Raw genomic sequence first — 22,644 nt, forward strand, 5'->3', positions numbered from 1 at the left:
AGAACCATAGAAGGGCATTGATAAATGTTTGGAGGAGGTAGGGATGGCAACTTCCTTGATAATATGAATAACAGGTTTGGATGGTACAACTAGAAGATTGTTTCTCCCTCTCAAAAATACAAGAAATGGGCAGGCCACAGTGGTTGAGCAGGTAGAGTTCTCACCTGCCAAGCCAGAGACCCACGTTCGATTCCTGGTGCCTGCCCATGGAAAAAAAAAAAAAAAGAAAATCCCCCCATTGCAACCAGTCACAAAGCTTCAAATACCATCATTAAAGAAACATGTTTTAAAAAAAAAGGAAAAAGACCTATTAAAAAAAAAAAAAAGTCCTGTTGTTTGACATCTTTGCTAAAAATAACATACAAGGGGGCAAAATGGTGGCATAGTGAGGTATAGAATTTAGTTTGTTCTCAGAACAGTTAGTAAATAGCCAGGAACAGTACCAGAACAACTGCTGGGGCACATCAGTAACTGGACATACAGCATACACCAGTCTGGAATGGGTGGAGTGGCTGAGATTCCACAGGGAACTGTAAGTCTCCCAAGCCACAGAGACTGGTGTCCCTCCCCCATGGACATGGCAGGCTGGTTCCCTAAGGGGAAATGAAACATAATTTACTAATACCAAGGGGTTAGCTCAACCAAGTTTCAATTGCAGAATTAATTAACAAATTCTGACTACTGAAAACAGGACCCATACACAGATAAACCTGGAACAAGCACTAAAGGAATCAGGAGTGTTTGCCCCAGCAAGAGGGGGCAGACCTAGTGGTAAAAAAAAAAAACAGTTTTTCTTTTAGTTGGACAGCACAAAATATTGGAAAGGGCTGGACGCCAAGAAAAAGTGATACATAGAACCTGGGATACACAGAGCCACACAACAACTCAAGCTCTTGATTGGCAAATCCAGGGAGTGGGGTCTAGCTTTGAAAACTTTTTTTTAAACCTCTTAACAGCTCACTAGATAGAACTGCAAGCACTCTCAGGCTCCAGCTCTGCCCTAGGCAAGGGCAAAACTAAGGCATGTCTGAGAGACAAAGTAAATAGTAAGGTGAAAGGGGTTAATTCCCTAAAGGGCTTATTCTCCCCAAGAAAAGGGGTGCAGGGCCCAGCTCAAGTGGACACCTCCCTTCAGGGAATTCAGGTGCCAGGGCCTGGAAAACAGAAGCAATCAATGCCCACCTACTACCACAGACTGTGTCTCAACCACACCCATGGCAGAGAGAGTCTGCTGAAATTAAAGGCACTACATCACTTTACATTGGTGAGAAGCCATGGGCAGACATGTGCTACATGCTGGGCAGGAGAGGAAAATCACAAAGTCTAGAGACTTTATAGGAAAGTCTGAAGACCTGCTAGGTCTCACCCTTAGAGAAAACTGATGCTGGCTACTCTGTCCTCTGGATATGAGGTTCTGTCTTGGGTGAGAAAATTTGACTGGGGTTGATAATATATGAGGAGTCCCTCCTCAAAAGAAAAATCTCCACCTAGGCAGGGCAACAATTAGAAAACCAAGAACTGAAAAATTCTGATAAGTTAAACAGAACCCATGCTAGAGGTCTGAATGGCAAAGAACAGATAGAGAACAAAGCCATCCAGAAGAAAAGCGTAGGTAAAAAAACTTGTATTAGGAAAATGGAAGCTATGGCCCAGCCAAAGGAACAAACCAATACTTCAAATGAGATACAGGAGTTGAAATAACTAATTCAGGATGCCTGAATAGACATGCAAAATCTCATCAAAAATCAGATCAATGAGTTGAGGGAGATATGTAGAAGACATTTGGTGAACAAAAACAAGAACTCAAAAGTTTAAAAAGATAAATCACAAAACTTATCGGAATGAAAGTCACAATAGAAGAAATGAAAAAAACAATGGAAACCAACACCAATAGATTTGAAGAGGCAGAAGAAAAGATTAGTGAACTAGAAGACTGGACATCTGAAATCTAACATGCAAAGAAATATAGGGAAAAGAATGGAATAATGTGAGCAAGTTCTTAGGGAACTGAATGATAAAATAAAATGCATCAATATAGTGTTGTGGGTGTCTCAGGAGAAGAAGAGAAGGGAAAAGGAGCAGAAAGACAAATGGATGAAATAAACATGGAAAATTTCCCATCTCTATGAAAGACATAAAATTACAGATCCAAGATTTGCAACATACTCCAAACAGAATAGATCCAAATAGACATACTCCAAGACACTTACTAATTAGATTGCCAAATGTCAAAGCCAAAGAGAAAATTTTGAAAGCAGCAAGAGAAAAGCAATCCATCACATACAAGGGAAGCTCAATAAGATTATGTGTAGATTTCTCAGTAGAAACCATGGAAGTGAGAAGGCAGTGGTATGATATATTTAAGATTCTAAAAGAGAAAAACTGTCAACTCCAAGAATTCTATATCCAGCAAAAATGTCCTTCAAAAATGAGAGGGAGGTTAAAATATTTGCAGACAAACATTCACTGAGAGAATGTGTGACTAAGAGACCAGTTGTAAGAGAAATACTAAAGGGCACACTACAGGCAGATAGGAAAAGCTAGGACAGAGAGGTCTGAAGAAGAGTGTAGAAATGAAGACTATCAGTAAAGGTAAAAAGAGAAAGAAAATTAGGTATGATAATAAAATCCAAAAGACAAAATGGTAGAATGTATTGCTATTACAATAATAATATTAAATATTAATGGGTTAAACTCCCCAATCAAAAGACATAGACTGGAAACAAGGATTTAAAAACAGGACCAATCTATGTGCTGTCCACAGGAGACTCACTTTAGACCAAAAGATAAAAATAGATTGAAAATGAAAGGTTGGGAAAAGATATTTCATGCAAAGAAAAGAGCAAGCATAGTTATACTAATATCTGAGAAATTGGACTTCAAATGTAAACAATAAAAAGAGATTAAAAAGGACACTATGTATTAATAAAAGGAACAATTCAACAAGAAGACATAACAGTCATAAATATTTATGTACTGAGCCAGAGTGCTCCAAAATACATGAGGCAAACACTGACAACACTGAAGGGAGAAGTAGAAACCTCTACCAAAATAGTTGGAGACTTCATTTCCCTACTCTCATCAATGGATAGAACATCTAGACAGAGGATCAATAAAGAAACAGAGATTTTGAATAATACTATAAATGAACAAGAGTTAGCAGATATTTACAAAGCATCACACCCCACACAGCAGGATACCTATTTTTCTCAAGTGCTCATTGATCATTCTCAAGGATAGATAATATGCTGGGTCACAAAGCAAGTTTCAATACATTTTAAAAGATTTAAATCATACAAAACACTTTCTTGTGTCATAATGGAATGAAGTTGGAAATCAGTAACAGGCAGAGGGCCAGAAAATTCATAAATATATGGAGGCTAAACAACACACTCTTAAACCCCAGTAGGTCAAGGAAGAAATTACAAGAGAAATCAGTAAATATCTCAAGGCAAATAAAAATGAAAATACAACACATCATAAAATATGGGATGCAGCAAAGGTGGTGCTGAGAGGGAAATTTATTGCCTTAAATGCCTACATTCAAAAAAAAAAGAGGACAGGCAATGATGGCTCAGTGACAGAGTTCTTGCCTGCCATGCCAGAGGTCCAGGTTCATTTCCTGGTACGTGCCCATGCAAACAAAAGAAGAAGAAGAGGAAGAAGAAAGAGCAAATATCAAGGGAATTACCAGTATACTTGGAAAAACTAGAGAAAGACCAGCAAACTAACCATCAAGGAAACAAAAAAGAAAGAAAGAATGAAGATTAGAGTGCAAATAAATGAAATTGAGAATATGAAAACAATAAAAAAAAACAACAAAACCAGATGTTGATTCTTTGAGAAAATCAATGGACCCTTAGCTAAATTGACAAAAAGAGAGAGAGAGAGAGAGAGAGAGAGAGAGAGAAAGGATCCAAATAAATAAAATCAGAAATGGAAGAGGAGAAGCAACCACTGACCCCACAGAAATAAAGGAGGCAATAAGAGGATACTATGAACAAAGATAAGCTAGTAAACTAGACAATGCAGATGAAATGGACAACTTCCCAGAAAGTCATGAACAACCAACATGGACTTGAGAAGAAATAGATGGCCTCAACAAACCAATCACAAGTAAAGGGATTGAATTAGTCATCAAGAAGCTTGCACAAGAGAAAAGTCCAGGACCACCTGGCTTTAACATGTGAATTCTACAGTCATTCAAGAAAGAATTAGTACCAACCCTGCTCAAACTCTTCAAAGAAAAATTGAAGAGGAGGGAAAGTAACCTAACACATTCTCTGAAGCCAACATCACCTTAATACCAAAGCCAGACAAAGATACTATGTGAAAAGAAAATTACAGACCCATCTCTTTAGTGAACATAGGTGGAAAAAAAAATCCTCAACAAAATAATTGCAAATTGAGTCCAGCAGCACATTAAAGGAATTATACACCATGACCAAGTGAGACTTATTCCAGGCATGCAAGGCTGGTTCAGCACAAGAAAATCAAATAATGTAATATACCATATCAACAGATCAAAGCAGAAAAAACACCTGATCATCTTGATTGATACAAAAAAGGCATTTGACAAAATTTAACATCCTTCCTTGATGAAAACACTTCAAATGATAGGAGTAGAAGGGAACTTCCTCAACATGATAAAGGGAATATGTGGGAGAAAAATGCAGCTAACATCATCATCAATGAGGGAAGACTGAAAACTTTCCCTCTAAGATCAGGAACAAGACAGGGATGCCCACTGTCACCATTGCTATCCAACATTGTTCTGGAATTCTAACCAGAGCAATTAGATAAGAAAAAGAAATAAAAGACATCTAAATTGGAAAAGAAGAAGTAAAACTTTCCATGTTTGAGATGGCATGGTTCTATATGTTGAAAATCCTAAAAATAATCCATAGCAAATCTACTAGAGCTAATAAGTGAATACAGCAAAATGGCAGGGTACAAGATCAACACCAAAAAATAGAAATGTTTCTATACACTAGTGGTGAACAATCTGAGGAGGAAATCAAGAAAAAAATTTTCATTTATGATTACAACCAACAGAGTCAAATATTTAGGAATATATTTAACTAAGGATACAAAATACCTACCACATGAAATTGCTCACAGAAATCATGGAAGACATAAATAAATGGAAGGACATACCATGTTCATGGATTGGAAGACAAAATATAGATAAGATATCAACTCTACCCAAATTGATTTATAGATTCAATGTAATACCAGTTAAAATCCCAACAACTTACTCTGCAGAAATAGAAAAACCAACAACAAAAAATAATTGGAAGGGCAAGGTATCCCAAATAACTAAAAATATCTTGAGGAAAAAAAAACAACAATGAAGCTACAGTGGTCAAAACAGCATAGTCCTGGCATAAAGATAGATATACTGACCAATGGAATCTAACTGAATGTTCAGAAATAGACCCTCCCATCTATGGACAATTGATCTTTGATAAGGTGGTCAAGCCAACCCACCTGGGGCAGAGTGACCTCTTCAATAAATGATATTTGGAGAACTGGATATCCACATGCAAAAGAATGAAAAAGGATCCATATCTCATACCCTATACAAAAATTAACTCAAAATGGATCAAAAACCTAGACATAAAAGCTAAGATCATAAAATTTTTAGAAGAAAATGTAGGGAAACATCTTACAAATCTTATAGTAGGAGAAGGTTTCCTAGAGCTTACACCCAAAGCACAAGCATTGAAAAAATAAATAGATAAATGGGATCTTCTCAAAATTAAGCACTTTTGTGCATAAAGAACTTTGTCAGGAAAGTAAAAAGGCAGCCTGCACAATGGGAGACAATATCTGGAAACCAGATACCAAATAAGGGTTTAATATCCAGAATATATAAAGAGATTCTTCAATTCAACAACAAAAAGACAAACAACCCAATTAAAAAATGGACAAAAGCTCTTTCTCTGCCAGTGCTCCTGCCGCCATCTAGCCCTCCTATTCCTCTTTCTCCACCGGTGCTCCCGCCGCCATCTAGCCCTCCTCTTCCTCTTTCTCCGCCGGCGGCGCTCCCGCCACCATCTTGCCCTTCTCTTTCCCCTTCTGCTCCAGCGGTGCTCCATCCGCCATCTTATCCTTCCCTTTCTCCTCCTACTCCAGCGGCTCTCCAACCACCACCGTGCCCTCTTCCGCCTTCACCAGCTCCTCCGCCACCGTCCTCGACAGCCTTGCCATCCTCACCTTTTCTCCTCCAGAACAGCTCCTAGGGGAGTAGAAACGATACAGAACAGCTCCCGGAGCCACGACAGAGATCAAAAAGACAGTGCACACCATCCTGGAATGGCTGACTGGCTGGGAGAACCCACTCCGGTGAGATCGCCGAGGGGCGCGGGCTTCCCCGGGCGGGGCGGCAAGCGGCCGGAGTCCCTCCCCTCCTCCTTCCTGGGCCAGCTGCAGAATTGGGCAGGCGGTCCCCTCAAGCCACGGTGGCTGGCGCCCCCACCACGCGCGGCCGCCCGGAACAACTGAGAGAATTGGATCGGAAATCCGCAGGCCACAGAGAACGGTGACCGGGGGGGTCCCTTCCAAACACGGGACTCCCTGGTCCGGCTGGAATGGTGCACTCTCCCGGGACGCGGCGGCTGGCACCCTCCCACCACGCTTGGCGCCCTAGGCCAACTAGGAAATTCGGACGGGCGTTCTCCCAGGCTGCAGCAGCCAGCAACCCTCACTGTGTTCAGACCCCCGGGCCGGCTGGCACTCTTCCCACTGCTTCAGCTGGTGAACCTCCCCCACGGCGAGAGTTTTTCAAAGTTAAAGGACCCACAGAACCTTTTACTGGTGGGACCCGCAGACAAACGTGTGCCACGAGCGCCACCTACTGGGCAGGATAAGAAAAACAGAACCCAGAGATTTCACAGAAAAATCTTTCAACCTGTTGGGTTCAACACCCAGGGAAATCTGACTAAATGCCCAGACGCCAGCAGAAGATAATGGATCACTCTCAGAAAATTGAAAATATGGCCCAGTCAAAGGAACAAACCAATAGTTCAAATGAGATACAGGAGTTGAGACAACTAATGCTGAATATATGAACAGAAATAGAAAACCTCTTCAAAAACCAAATCGATAAATTGAGGGAGGACATGAAGAAGACATGGGCTGAACAAAAAGAAGAAATAGAAAAACTGAAAAAACAAATCACAGAACTTATGGAAGTGAAGGATAAAGTAGAAAAGATGGAAAAAACAATGGATACCTACAAGGATAGATTTAAAGAGACAGAAAATAGAATTAGTGATTTGGAGGATGGAACATCTGAATTCCAAAAAGAAACAGAAACTATCGGGAAAAGAATGGAAAAATATGAACAGGGTATCAGGGAACTCAAGGACAATATGAACCGCACAAATATATGTGTTGTGGGTGTCCCAGAAGGAGAAGAGAAGGGAAAAGGAGGAGAAAAACTAATGGAAGAAATTATCACTGAAAATTTCCCAACTCTTATGAAAGACCTAAAATTACAGATCCAAGAAGTACGGCGCACCCCAAACAGAATAGTTCCAACTAGGCATTCTCCAAGACACTTACTAGTTAGAATGTCAGAGGTCAAAGAGAGAGGATCTTGAAAGCAGCAAGAGAAAATCAATCCATCACATACAAGGGAAACCCAATAAGACTATGTGTAGATTTCTCAGCAGAAACCATGGAAGCTAGAAGACAGTGGGATGATATATTTAAATTACTAAAAGAGAAAAACTGCCAACCAAGACTCCTATATCCAGCAAAATTGTCCTTCAAAAATGAGGCAGAAATTAAAACATTCTCAGACAAAAAGTCACTGAAAGAATTTGTGACCAAGAGACCAGCTCTGCAAGAAATACTAAAGGGAGCACTAGAGTCAGATACGAAAAGACAGAAGAGAGAGGTATGGAGAAGAGTGTAGAAAGAAGGAAAGTCAGATATGATATATATAATACAAAAGGCAAAATGGTAGAGGAAAATATTATCCAAACAGTAATAACACTAAATGTTAATGGACTGAATTCCCCAATCAAAAGACATAGGCTGGCAGAATGGATTAAAAAACAGGATCCTTCTATATGCTGTCTACAGGAAACATATCTTAGACCCAAAGATAAACATAGGTTGAAAGTGAAAGGTTGGGAAAAGATATTTCATGCAAATAACAACCAGAAAAGAGCAGGAGTGGCTATACTAATATCCAACAAGTTAGACTTCAAATGGAAAACAGTTAAAAGAGACAAAGAAGGACACTATATACTAATAAAAGGAACAATTAAACAAGAAGACATAACAATCATAAATATTTACGCACCGAACCAGAATGCCCCAAAATACGTGAGGAATACACTGCAAACACTGAAAAGGAAAACAGACACATCTACCATAATAGTTGGAGACTTCAATTCCCCACTCTCATCAATGGACAGAACATCTAGACAGAGGATCAATAAAGAAATAGAGAATCTGAATATTACTATAAAGGAGCTAGACTTAACAGACATTTATAGGACATTACATCCCACAACAGCAGGATACACCTTTTTCTCAAGTGCTCATGGATCATTTTCAAAGATAGACCATATGCTGGGTCTCAAAGCAAGTCTTAACAAATTTAAAAAGGTTGAAATCATACACAACACTTTCTCGGATCATAAAGGAATGAAGTTGGAAATCAATAATAGGCGGAGTGCCAGAAAATTCACAAATATGTGGAGGCTCAACAACACACTCTTAAACAACAAGTGGGTCAAAGAAGAAATTGCAAGAGAAATTAGTAAATACCTCGAGGCAAATGAAAATGAAAACACAACATATCAAAGCTTATGGGACGCAGCAAAGGCAGTGCTAAGAGGGAAATTTATTGCCCTAAATGCCGATATCAGAAAAGAAGAAAAGGCAAAAATGCAGGAATTAACTATTCACTTGGAAGAACTGGAGAAAGAACAGCAAACTAATTCCAAAGCAAGCAAAAGGAAAGAAATAACAAAGATTAGAGCAGAAATAAATGAAATTGAAAACATGAAAACAATAGAGAAAATCAATAAGGCGAGAAGTTGGTTCTATGAGAAAATCAATAAGATTGATGGGCCCTTAGCAAGATTGACAAAAAGAAGAAGAGAGAGGATGCAAATAAATAAGATCAGAAATGGAAGAGGAGACATAACTACTGACCTCACAGAAATAAAGGAGGTAATAACAGGATACTATGAACAACTTTACGCTAATAAATACAACAATTTAGATGAAATGGATGGGTTCCTGGAAAGACATGAACAACCAACTTTGACTCAAGAAGAAATAGATGACCTCAAAAAACCAATCACAAGTAAAGAAATTGAATCAGTCATTCAAAAGCTTCCCAAAAAGAAAAGTCCAGGACCAGACGGCTTCACATGTGAATTCTACCAAACATTCCAGAAAGAATTGGTACCAACTCTCCTCAAAGTCTTCAAAAATATCGAAGTGGAGGGAAAACTCCCTAATTCATTCTATGAAGCCAACATCACCCTCATACCAAAACCAGGCAAAGATATTACAAAAAAAGAAAACTACAGACCAATCTCTCTAATGAATATAGATGCAAAAATCCTCAACAAAATTCTAGCAAATCGTATCCAACAACACATTAAAAGAATTATACATCATGACCAAGTAGGATTCATCCCAGGTATGCAAGGATGGTTCAACATAAGAAAATCAATTAATGTAATACACCATATCAACAAATCAAAGCAGAAAAATCACATGATCATCTCAATTGATGCAGAGAAGGCATTTGACAAGATTCAACATCCTTTCCTGTTGAAAACACTTCAAAAGATAGGAATACAAGGGAACTTCCTTAAAATGATAGAGGAAATATATGAAAAACCCACAGCTAATATCATCCTCAATGGGGAAAAATTCAAAACTTTCCCCCTAAGATCAGAAACAAGACAAGGATGTCCACTATCACCACTATTATTCAACACTGTGTTGGAGGTTCTAGCCAGGGCAATTAGACAAGAAAAAGAAATACAAGGCATCAGAATTGGAAAGGAAGAAGTAAAACTATCACTGTTTGCAGACGATATGATACTATACGTCGAAAACCCGGAAAAATCCACAACAAAACTACTAGAGCTAATAAATGAGTACAGCAAAGTAGCAGGTTACAAGATCAACATTCAAAAATCTGTAGCATTTCTATACACTAGTAATGAACAAGCTGAGGGGGAAATCAAGAAACGAATCCCATTTACAATTGCAACTAAAAGAATAAAATACCTAGGAATAAATTTAACTAAAGAGACAAAAAACCTATATAAAGAAAACTACAAAAAACTGCTAAAAGAAATCACAGAAGACCTAAATGGATGGAACGGCATACCGTGTTCATGGATTGGAAGACTAAATATAGTTAAGATGTCAATCCTACCTAAATTGATTTACAGATTCAATGCAATACCAATCAAAATCCCAACAACTTATTTTTCAGAAATAGAAAAACCAATAAGCAAATTTATCTGGAAGGGCAGGGTGCCCCGAATTGCTAAAAACATCTTGAGGAAAAAAAACGAAGATGGAGGTCTCACGCTGCCAGACTTTAAGGCATATTATGAAGCCACAGTGGTCAAAACAGCATGGTATTGGCATAAAGATAGATATATCGACCAATGGAATCGAATAGAGTGCTCAGATATAGACCCTCTCATCTATGGACATTTGATCTTTGATAAGGCAGTCAAGCCAACTCACCTGGGACAGAACAGTCTCTTCAATAAATGGTGCCTAGAGAACTGGATATCCATATGCAAAAGAATGAAAGAAGACCCATCTCTCACACCCTATACAAAAGTTAACTCAAAATGGATCAAAGATCTAAACATTAGGTCTAAGACCATAAAACAGTTAGAGGAAAATGTAGGGAGATATCTTATGAAACTTACAATTGGAGGCGGTTTTATGGACCTTAAGCCTAAAGCAAGAGCACTGAAGAAGGAAATAAATAAATGGGAGCTCCTCAAAATTAAACACTTTTGTGCATCAAAGAACTTCATCAAGAAAGTAGAAAGACAGCCTACACAATGGGAGACAATATTTGGAAATGACATATCAGATAATGGTCTAGTATCCAGAATTTATAAAGAGATTGTACAACTCAACAACAAAAAGACAGCCAACCCAATTACAAAATGGGAAAAAGACTTGAACAGACACCTCTCAGAAGAGGAAATACAAACGGCCAAAAGGCACATGAAGAGATGCTCAATGTCCCTGGCCATTAGAGAAATGCAAATCAAAACCACAATGAGATATCATCTCACACCCACCAGAATGGCCATTATTAACAAAACAGAAAATGACAAGTGCTGGAGAGGATGCGGAGAAAGAGGTACACTTATCCACTGTTGGTGGGAATGTCAAATGGTGCAACCACTGTGGAAGGCAGTTTGGCGGTTCCTCAAAAAGCTGAATATAGAATTGCCATACGACCCAGCAATACCATTGCTGGGTATCTACTCAAAGGACTTAAGGGCAAAGACACAAACGGACATTTGCACACCAGTCTTTATAGCAGCATTATTTACAATTGCAAAGAGATGGAAACAGCCAAAATGTCCATCAACAGAAGAGTGGCTAAACAAACTGTGGTATATACATACGATGGAATATTATGCAGCTTTAAGACAGAATAAACTTATGAAGCATGTAATAACATGGATGGACCTGGAGAACATTATGCTGAGTGAGTCTAGCCAAAAACTAAAGGACAAATACTGTATGGTCCCACTGATGTGAACCGACATTCGAGAATAAACTTGGAATATGTCATTGGTAACAGAGTCCAGCAGGAGTTAGAAACGGTAAGATAATGGGTAATTGGAGCTGAAGGGATACAGGCTGTGCAACAGGACTAGATACAAAAACTCAAAAATGGACAGCACAATAATACCTAATTGTAAAGTAATCATGTTAAAACACTGAATGAAGCTGCATCTGAGCTATAGGTGTTTTTTTTGTCTGTTTGATTGTTTGTGTCTTTTTTTTTTTACTATTATTATTATTTTTATTTTTTTCTCTATATTAACATTCTATATCTTTTTCTGTTGTTTTGCTAGTTCTTTTCCTAAATCGATGCAAATGTACTAAGAAATGATGATCATGCATCTATGTGATGATGTTAAGAATCAGTATTGCATATGTAGAATGGAATGATTTCTAAATGTTGTGTTAATTTCTTTTTTTTCTTTAATTAATTAAAAAAAAGTTACTGTAAAAAAAATGAATCAGTATTGCATATGTAGAATGGAATGATTCTAAATGTTGTGTTAATTTCTTTTTTTTCTTTAATTAATTAAAAAAAAGTTACTGTAAAAAAAAAATGAACAGAGAGAAACAAGCGCTAGAGAAAATGTGGAGAAAGAGATGTACCTATTCACTATTGATAGGGAAGCTAAGAGGTGCAGCCCCTCCAGAGGGCAGCGTGGTGGTCCCACAGGAGGCTGGGGGGGTGTTGCCACATGATCCTGCAACCCTGTCGCTAGGTACAAACCTGGAGGAACTGATAGTGGGGAAAGAGTGGACATTTGCACAGTGGTGTTTATGGTGGCAGTATTCACAATTTGCAATGGATGGAGGTGGCCTAAAGGTACAAAGCCTAAGGGAAGGAAGGGGGAACTGTGGTGTATACATTCAATGGAGTACTGAGTGGTGACAAAAGGAATGAAGTTGTGAGGCAGCAACTGGGTGAATAAAACCTTAAGGACATAATAATAAATGAAATGGCAGAAACAAAAAGACAAATATTATCATACCTCACTTATCTGGACTAACTATAACGTACAAACTCAGAGAATTGAAGTTGAGAGCATGGGTTATCAGGTGGGACCTATTGTAAAGGCTCCTAGATTATAAGCTCTTACAGCAGTCACATACATTCAGGAGTTGTAACTGTTATTTCTAAATTCTGAGATACTGACCTGTTTGTATATAACCTGGTCATTCCCAGAAAGTTTGGGTATTTATGTGCCACATGAGACTCAGAGTTAGAGCTCTGAAGCTATGAAAGTCAGCACTATCCCATACAGGAACTGTCAAAAAAAAGTTGAAAAGAAAAAAATAATAATAATAAAAAGGAAATAAAAAGTTGAAAAGGTGATCAGACTTTGGCTACAAATATGAATGAAGCTGATCCAGACAGAACTAAGGTAAATCAGAATACAGGGTAAAGGATGATATGGTCCATATTTTAAAACTTCAAATTCTGTGTAAGACCAAAAGGAGAGATGTTTATTTGGTGCAAAGTTTATATTTTGGGTAGTACATTACCTAATTAACTTGTATGATCAGTTTAGTTGAACCCCATAAGTACATGGATAAGTACATGGAATAGGCCGTGAGATCTTGTTGGTTTATACAGGTCAGTATTATGTCCCAATTTATCACAGAATAATTTGGGCAGAGAAAATAAAGTATTTGCAAAGTCCCCTTGGGGGACTTGGGAGAAAGGAGGAAATATTTAACTTCCCCATCTGGGGAATTCCTGATATTCTCACAAGCAGTGGGGACAACGAATTCAATAGATTAAGTCCTTGTTTTGGGGGTTTGCCCCTATGAAACTTACTCCTGCAAAAGAGAAGTTAAGCATACTGAAAATTATGCCTTAAAGTTTCCCCTAGAGAACTTCTTTTGTTGCTTAGATGTGGCCCCTCTCTCTAAGCCAACTTGGCAGGTGAATTTACTGCCCTCCCCTCTACGTGCAACATGACTTCCAAGGCTATAAAGCTCCTGGCAACATGGGACAGAACTTCTGGGATTCACTGGGACCTGGCATCATAGGGTTGAGAAAGCCTTCTTGACAAAAAGGGGGAAGAGAAAAATGAGACAAAATAAAGTTTCAGTGGCTGAGAGATTTCAAACAGACTCAAGAGGTTATCCTGGAGGTTATTCTTACGCATTGTATAGCTATCCCCTTTTAGTTTATGGTGTACTGGTGTGGCTAGAGGGAAGTACCTGAAACTATCAAGCTGTGCTCCAATAACCTTGATTCTTTTTTATTTTTTAAATTTTTATTAATAAAACCAATCAATATACAATATGAACATTCTTTTTTATTCATCACATAGTTGTATATTCATCATCATGATCATTTCTTAGAACATTTGCATCAATTCAGAAAAAGAAATAAAAAGAAAATAGAAAAAAAATCATACATACCATACCCATTACCCCCCCCATTGATCACTAGCATTTCAATCTACTAAATTTATTTTAACACTTGTTCCCCCTATTATTTATTTATTTTTAATCCATATGTTTTACTCATCTGTCCATAAGGTAGATAAAAGAAGCATCAGACACGTTTTCATAATCACACAGTCACATTCCAGTAGCCTTGATTCTTGAAGATAATTGTATAATGATATAACTTGTTCAATGTGACTATGTGATCATGAAAACCTAGTGTCTGATGCTCCCTTTATCCAGGGTATGGAGAGATGAGTAAAAACGAAACAAGGATAAAAAAATAAATAAGTGGGGGGAGATAAAGGGCAAAAATTAGGTAGATGGAAATACTAGTGGAGGGGTAAGTGGTATGGGATATATGAGTTTTTTCTTTTTTTCTTTTTCTTTCTTTTTCTGGGGTGATGTAAATGTTCTTAAAATGATCATGGTGATGAACACACAATATTGTGATGATGTTGTGAGCTGTTAATTGTACACCATGTATGCACTATATATGTGTTAAGATTTCTCAATAAAAATATTTTTAAATTATAATTAATAATTAATTAATTAATTAAATACAAGAAGGCAAGTAACTCTGACTGGAGCATCAAATCAAGTCATTTTCATTCATGGCTGCCTTATTTCTAATGAGTTAAATCAATTAGACAGACTACTGGGTAAGCCCTGTGATCCTGGATTTAATTCACAACAGCCCAAGCAAATTCTTGACATTTTGTTCTCTGGACACCAGGAGAAAATAGGCCTAGGTCAGGTAAAGTCAAGGCAGACCCCAGTGGGGTACTGGGCAGGAGAGAGCAACATGGGGAGGGGTCTGCCTATAAAGTTATTTGAGGTTCAAATGACAAAAAGTAAGTAAAAGTCTTGGTGAGATGATTCGTTTCAGTTGTCACCTTGGCCAGGTGATGGTGCTCCGCTCTCTTGTCAAACAAGCACTGCCCTAACTCCCTAACTGTTGTGGCAAGGATATTTTGTGGCTGGTTGATAAACATAGAAGACTGGTTTATTAAATCATCAATCAGTTAATTGTATCCGTGGCTGATTACATCTATGATCAACTAATAGAGCATCTCCAAAGTGATAATCCAATCAGTTGGGTTTGATCCAACTGATTGAAGACTTTTAAGGTGGAAGAGAAAATATTCACTTCTTCAGCCAGGAAGCCTCTCCTGTGTAGTTCGTTGAGACCCTTCATCCAAGTTGCCAGCCACACAGTCTGCTCTATGGATTTTCAACCTTCCATCCCCATGGTTGCATGCGACGCTTTTATAAATTTTATATTTATAGATAGCTCTTGCTGGTTCTGTTTCTCTGAACAACCCTGACTAACACACTTGGTGAGTGGAAAACTCTATGCAAACCTCAGGGGTTATTGTTATTGTAGAAAGAAAATGTTTGTGCACTGCTGGAGAGAGATTGTTATCCCATTCAGGATTCAGGCTGAGGCCATTCAGCCTTGGTTAGAAGAAAAGCCAGGATCCTGGGATGTCTTAGAAAGGTCTCACACTTTGTGCTATCTAAACAGCCACCCCTGTGGTTGACAATGGACCAAAAAGGCTTCTTGTGTAAATCACATTCTGGGAGAATGATTACCACAAATCCCACAAGTACTCTCAGTGATCTTGAGTTGACCGGGTTATGATTCTCTTGCTCTAGTAAGTTTCCTCTAAGAAACCTGAGCACCAAGCATATGAGTCTGCAGCAATTATCCCCCACCGTCTAACCTTCTATTTAAGAATATCTTAAACAGCACTTGGAGAATGTTCTTTCATGGGTAATAACAAATGTATTGTACTAATACAAGGTGATAATAGAGTGCCATATGGGAAAAAATACAGCTCATGTAATTAATGGATGATAAAACTATTTAATGACCTTTCATCAACTCTAACAAAGATCATGAAATATATATATTTTTAACATGGGCAGGCACTGGGAAAAGAACTCTGCCTGCTGAGCCATCATGGCCTGCCCTCATGAAATTTTTTTTAAAAAAGTACAATTATTTTTAAAATGCTATCATTAATAGTAACAAATGTTTCACATCAATGCAAGGTGTTGGGGGTGGGGTGGGGTACGGTAATCCTGTGTTTTATGCACGATTGTTTTCTAAACTCACAACTTCTGTATTAAAAAAAAAAAAAAAAAAAAAGAGCAGTTGGGCCAGCAGTCAACCCTTCAGGCTCTAGGGAGAGCTCAGCTTCCAATGCTTAACCAGCACACCAGGGCAAGGAGAAAACATCAGGTACTAAAATCCACTTCCCCAAGCAGAACAGCTCTGGGAATTCTCCTTTCAGCTTCACGGCCTCCCTTACAATACTTAGCTAATTTTTTTAGGACAAAGAAAATCAACAGATGATTCTTTAACATCCAATGCTTTATTTGTTCAACATACATATAGAAAGATAGAATGGATTGGAGGAATTAAACAAATAGAAGCAATTGTATTTATAGTCATCCATTCAATGAATCCAAATTTGAGTTTCAAGTGCAGCACACTAATGCAAGGTGTTAATAATGGAGGAAGGGTATATTGGAACTCTGCATTGTATGCATGATTTTACTGTAAACCTAAAACTTCTATAATTAAAACAAAAAAACAAATGGAGAGAATGGCAAGCAGAAGAAGTGCAACCCTTAAAATAATCAGCCTTTGCCCCGTGATGTATATTCAGAGTGTTCTAAATAGGAATTTTAAATTGGACACTGTCACATTCGTAAAGGTTTAACCTCTTCCCAAACAACTAGATCAGACCACATTTTTTTAAATGATTATCAATCATTGTTTAATTCTGATTTTCATTTCAAAGTACAATAGAATACTTCTTTACAGGTCATCTTTTTTTTTTTTTTTTTTTTTTTTTACTTTTTTCATTTTATTTTTTTAAATACCAAAAAACACCACGCAAACATTCCTATTTTGATCATTCCGTTCTACATATATAACAAGTAATTCACAATATCATCACATACTTGCATATTCACCATCATGATCATTTCTTGGAACATTTGCATCTATTCAGAAAAAGAAATAAAATGAAAACAGAAAAAAAAATTTATACATACCATACCCCTTACACCTCCCTTTCATTGATCACTAGCATTTCAAACTAAATTTATTTTAACATTTGTTCCCTCTATTATTTATTTTTATTCCACATGTTCTACTCATCTGTTGACAAGGTAGATAAAAGAAGCATCAGACACAGGTTTTCACAATCACACAGTCACATTGTGAAAACTACATCATTATTCAATCATTGTCAAGAAACATGGCTGCTGGAACACAGCTCTACATTTTCAGGCAGTTCCCTCCAGCCTCTCCATTAGATCTTGAATAACAAGGTGATATCTACTTAATGTGTAAGAATAACCTCCAGGATAACCTCTTGACTCTGTTGGGAATCTCTCAGCCATTGACATTTTGTCTCATTTCGCTCTTCCCCCTTTTGGTGGAGAAGGTTTTCTCAATCCCTTGACACTGAGTCTCAGCTCATTCTAGGATTTCTGCCCCACATTGCCAGGGAACGTCTACACCCCTGGAAGTCATGTCCCACATAGACAGGGGGAGGGTGGTGAGTTTGCTTGTTGTGTTGGCTGAAGAGAGAGGCCACATCTGAGCAACAAAAGAGGTTCTCTTGGAGGTGACTCTTAGGCCTAATTTTAAGTAGGCTTGACCTATCCTTTGTGGGGTTAAGTTTCATATGAACAAGCCCCAAGACTGGGGGCTCAGCCTATGGCTTTGGTTGTCCACACTGCTTGTGAGAATATCAAGAATTCAACTTGGGGAAGTTGAATTTTCCCCCATTCTCCCCATTCCTCAAAGGGGGCTTTGCAAATACATTTTTATTCACTGTTCAAAACACCCTGGGATTTATCGGGGCATCACTCTGGACAAACCAACAAAATCTCATGTCCTACTCAAGGTTCCATGTACTTACGGTGTTCACTTAAGCTGTCTACATAAGTTATATTAGGAAATGCACTAGTCAAAATATAAATTTTGCACCAAATAAACATTTTTTGCTTTAGATCAGACCACATTTTAATGGGAGGAGAGAACACACACACATACAAAGAGAGAGAGAGAGAAAGAAATGTGTGGAGATAAAGAATGACAGTTTGATAAAGATGGTAGTTTCTTCAGCCAGGGTCCCTTCTTCACACAAATCCTTCTCATATGAGCTTGTCCTTATCACTCAGCTGGTATTCCTCTATTACTGATGTTGTGATCATTTGACCAAAAAAAGCCTAAGCATCTTGGGCTTTCATTTCTATCCTTCTCTCACCAAGGCTCTGGAAATCAACTGTCGCCGACTAATGGGGGAGGCTGGGCAAGTTACTGGGTTTTTCTGTGCCTCTGTTTTCTCAATGATAAAATGAGTCTAAGTAATACCATTATCTGTAGGTGACTAATAGTAATGTTACAAAAATTGAGTTATTTATAAAGCCCTTCGAAACTGTAAGTGTTTATTAAATAAATAGTCACACCTGACTTGCTAGGCAAGCCCATCTCTGTGACTTTACTCACACTTGTGTCTTCTCCAAGATGCCTGTCCATTCTTTAAGGCCCACTGCTTCTCTCTTGGTTAATCTTCTCTCAGCAACCTGAGCACCAAAGCAAATGAGCATCCAGCAATTCTCTCAACCACTCCACCTTCCTTTGCAAACATTTTAAGGAGCAATTTCACTAGCAATTATGAACCTTGATCCATACAATAGGAAGTAACTGGTCCCTCCATTTAACCATCATAGCACCTATTTTTTTTGTTTGTTTGCATTAAATCATAGATCTTTGGAGCTAGAAGAAATCTAAAGGTTAGCACGTGTCAAGTAGGAGCTCTGTCTACAATATTCCCAGTATACAGCCTTCTAGTTTCTGCTTAGGAATCTCTTCAGGTATTCAATTTTGGCCATACATATCTCTCCTTGTAGAAGAAACCCGATCCTCCAGATGCCCCCCACTGCCCTTTGAAACCTTAAAAAGTATAATGCTTTCCTCTTCTCTACCCAGATCCTTGTTCTACCTTCACTCAATAAAGTTCTAAAGTAGAGACTGCAAAATGGCCCTTGTGGGGCCAAATCTGGTACACAGATGTGTTATGTTTATGCTGCAAGTCTTTTGATAATATTATTCATCAGTGCTACATATTGTTTTTACCCTTACACAGTGGTTTAAAATTTTTTAAATTAACTGCCAACATTCAAAAATTGAGAGGTTTCATGTATATGCGGATTCATGGCCCCTCTTGAAAACTCAGAAAGTCTGTAGCACCTGCAATTCCAGAAGGCCATAATCGGCCAGGGCTGAGAAGGGGCTGCCCCTCACTGGGTGCCCACCACATTCTCATCCGTCCTTATTGTTACCCTGACCCAAGTCCTTCAGCTTGTTTATGCCACCTGATTGTTCCTCAGGGACACTTGGGTTTACAACCTTTGACCTCAGGAGTCTGGCTGGTACGCACACCATACTTCCTGCACACTCAAATCCAGAACATAACCCTGGGAGTAAATGCGAGGAACACATTTCTCTTCCTTTGTGGCTAAAAACCCTTCTATTCAAAATGGATAAAACCACAGGGGCAGTGTTTGAAACCCTTGTTTTCTAGGAACTGGAGGCAATGTTTTGATGGAGCTGTATCCGAGGACCCAGGAATGCCCAAATCCTGCCTGGGCACTCATCCCAGACCCTTCCTTCTCCCCTCTCCAGCCCCACCTTTGAGGTTCCTAAGGGAGCTCCTCACAGCCACACAGTCTTAAGTGGAAAAGTAGGGCAGTGGGATTAGAGACATAGGCTGGATGGGAATTGCAATAAAAATCTCATCCTTATCATCTTTATGTTCTTTTCTATCTGGGTTACAATTAAACAAGCATAATGATTTTTCTGCTTTTGCCAGAAACACTTGCATTTTAGCTTTCTGGAACAGATTCTAACTGCATTAGAAAGAAAGACGGGGATAGAATTTAGAGAAGGAAAGGGAGAGAAAGACCTACTCTCAAGGGAAAAAATGCAGGGGGTGGAGTGGGGGCAGGGTGGCCAGTGACTTTACAAAGGTGCATAAGGCTAATTCCGCTTACTGTGAGCTCCCACAGAACCTAGCACATTGCTATGTAATCCTAGGGTTCCAGAAGAAACTGTTTGAAAAGCACTGCAGTAGAAGTTGTGAAGGCAAATAGCAGCAGCTGGGCTGAGAGGGACCCTAGCTTCTGACAAGACTTACAGACCTGAAAGTAAAGCAGTAGAAAGCTTGAGCTTTAGAGTCAGGCAGATGTAGGTTCAAATCCTGAGCCCAGATTTACTTGTTTTGAGAACATGAGCAAATAACTTCTATGAGCCTTGGTTTCTTCATTTATAGTAATATGACCTACCTTAGAGGGCAGCTGTGAAGGTCAAAAAAGAAAAGCACCTAAACACTATATCTAACTTTGAGCACTCAGTAAATCTTGGCTAGTTATTGTAATAATCATGGCTAGTGTTATCAGGAACTAAAATACTGTTTGGGTCAAAGGAGAGTAACTTTTTGCTTACCTTGCAGATTAAAACTATATTTTCATTTATCATAGTCAAGAATCATAATGTCAGAGGGTTTCCATGGCTCCTTGCTTCCACTGGCCCTTCATAAACTGGCCTAAAACTTGGAGGTATCTACTCTTGATGATCCAAGATCTTTATTTCAGCCATGTGTCTGCTGAGATTTAAGTTTCTGAGTTTAAATTTTTTTTTCTTTTTTTTTTAGTGAAAGGTGGGAGATAAAACTCCTAGGCTGTCTTATGCCTTTTGAAGTTTCTCTTCTGAAGTTGCTAAAGCTCTTTGAATCCATCACTCCAAGGATGCATGAGAAACAGTATGGGGCATTCTAGTCTGACTTAATAACGAAGAACTTTTTTGAGGGCAGCAACAAAGCACTGCTGTTCCTTAATTTTAGTGCATGCACAGCATTTTCAATGCCTGTCTTGTTAAACATACATTATGAACACCATTCTTAAAAGAATGCCCTTGCTTTTCAATGGGGGGTCTGCTGGTACAGTTCACTGAGAATAGAAACCTCTAGGGTATTATAGAATCACGTGTTTAGAGCTGGAATGGATCCCAGAGACTATATATTTCATAATTTTAAAAAGCAAGGCCCAGACGAGGGGATGGAAACAAGGGACACACATGTTATTAGAGGCAAAACCAAGAATAGGATCCAAATCTAACGCTCAGATTTAGGGCTTGTTCCACTATCCACATTCAGAGAATGACCAGGATTCCCTATTCCCACTGAATACCCCTTTATTCCCAGTTTGTTAATGGGCACCTTAGGGGCAACTATTGGTCATCACTGTATACCACAGCCTTGTTGCTCAAGAAAACCCAGTGATTTCTCCAATCAGCTCTTCTTCATCACTTCTGTTACCCTGAAGTTTTCCAGGGGCCAAGTGTTCTCAGCTCCACATTATTCATCAAAATGTAAATGGGCAGTTTGCCTTTTGGTCCCCATGTGGAAGGTTAAAAGCCCTACGATGTATTTTTCCTGGTCTCTTCAGGGTGCTAATCAGCGGACAGCCTTTGAACGATAGCTGCTTGGAGTCCACAGCTGGTGAGCTGTGGCTACGGATGTTTGAAGTCAAGAAAACTACTTGGTTTTGCTTCTAAAAAGCAAGAATTCCAAGAAATAAGGAGATTGTCTTCTTGATTGCCTTCTGAGAGAAAAGAAGCCCTCTCACTGTGAGAGCAAGAAGAGGGAAGCTAAAAAAGGGGAAAAGGAGATTTTTTTTTTAACTGAGAAATTGATACTAAAACAGGGAAAGGCCTAGGAGAAAGGGCAGGAAGAAAACAGCTATAGAGAAATGGGGAAACATGAGAAAGCTGAAGACTAGAGCTGAGAGCCGACCGGGCTCCCAGGTAGCATCAAGGACAAAGTTGCTAGGAAAGATTACAGGCTGGTCCAAAGAGGAAGAGACCATCAGTGACATTCTGGGACACACCAGCCAGGCTTGAAAACAGGAAAAGAGTCACACATACTGCCTTATATTACTGGATAATTCTTACCACTTCCCAGAGTGAGGAGGGGTTGACTGGTGCAAGATGTATGATTGGATTTAGCTATCTGAATAATGCTTAGTAAACTGTACTTACAGTCAAATGCAAATGTCAAATGTCCTCTGACATACTTTACTGGGACAAGATGTTTGATGTGCCAACCATGCCTAAGTCCAGGCCAAACCTTACAGCATCTCTTCCAGGCCCTCCTCTGACCACCTGTACAGTGACACCTGCATCTAGAGGGATTCATATGGGTATGGGTTCTGTGTCACTATTTTTTCACAAAATCATTACAGAATTGACATAGAACAAATTAACTCCAGCTTAGCCCAGCCCAGACCAGGTAGAAGCTTGAGAACTGACCAGGGTTGGAGGATTTG

At 38.8% G+C, this 22,644-nt stretch overlaps 1 protein-coding gene across 2 annotated transcripts in view; it reads right to left on the minus strand.

The window, feature by feature from the left end:
* The window catches only part of LOC143651269 (uncharacterized), a 216,349-nt gene that overhangs the window by 162,101 nt on the left and 31,604 nt on the right, over positions 1-22,644 (minus strand). The window lies entirely within an intron of this gene.

The sequence above is a fragment of the Tamandua tetradactyla genome, chromosome 12, assembly GCF_023851605.1.
Source record: "Tamandua tetradactyla isolate mTamTet1 chromosome 12, mTamTet1.pri, whole genome shotgun sequence".
Lineage (NCBI taxonomy): Eukaryota > Metazoa > Chordata > Mammalia > Pilosa > Myrmecophagidae > Tamandua > Tamandua tetradactyla.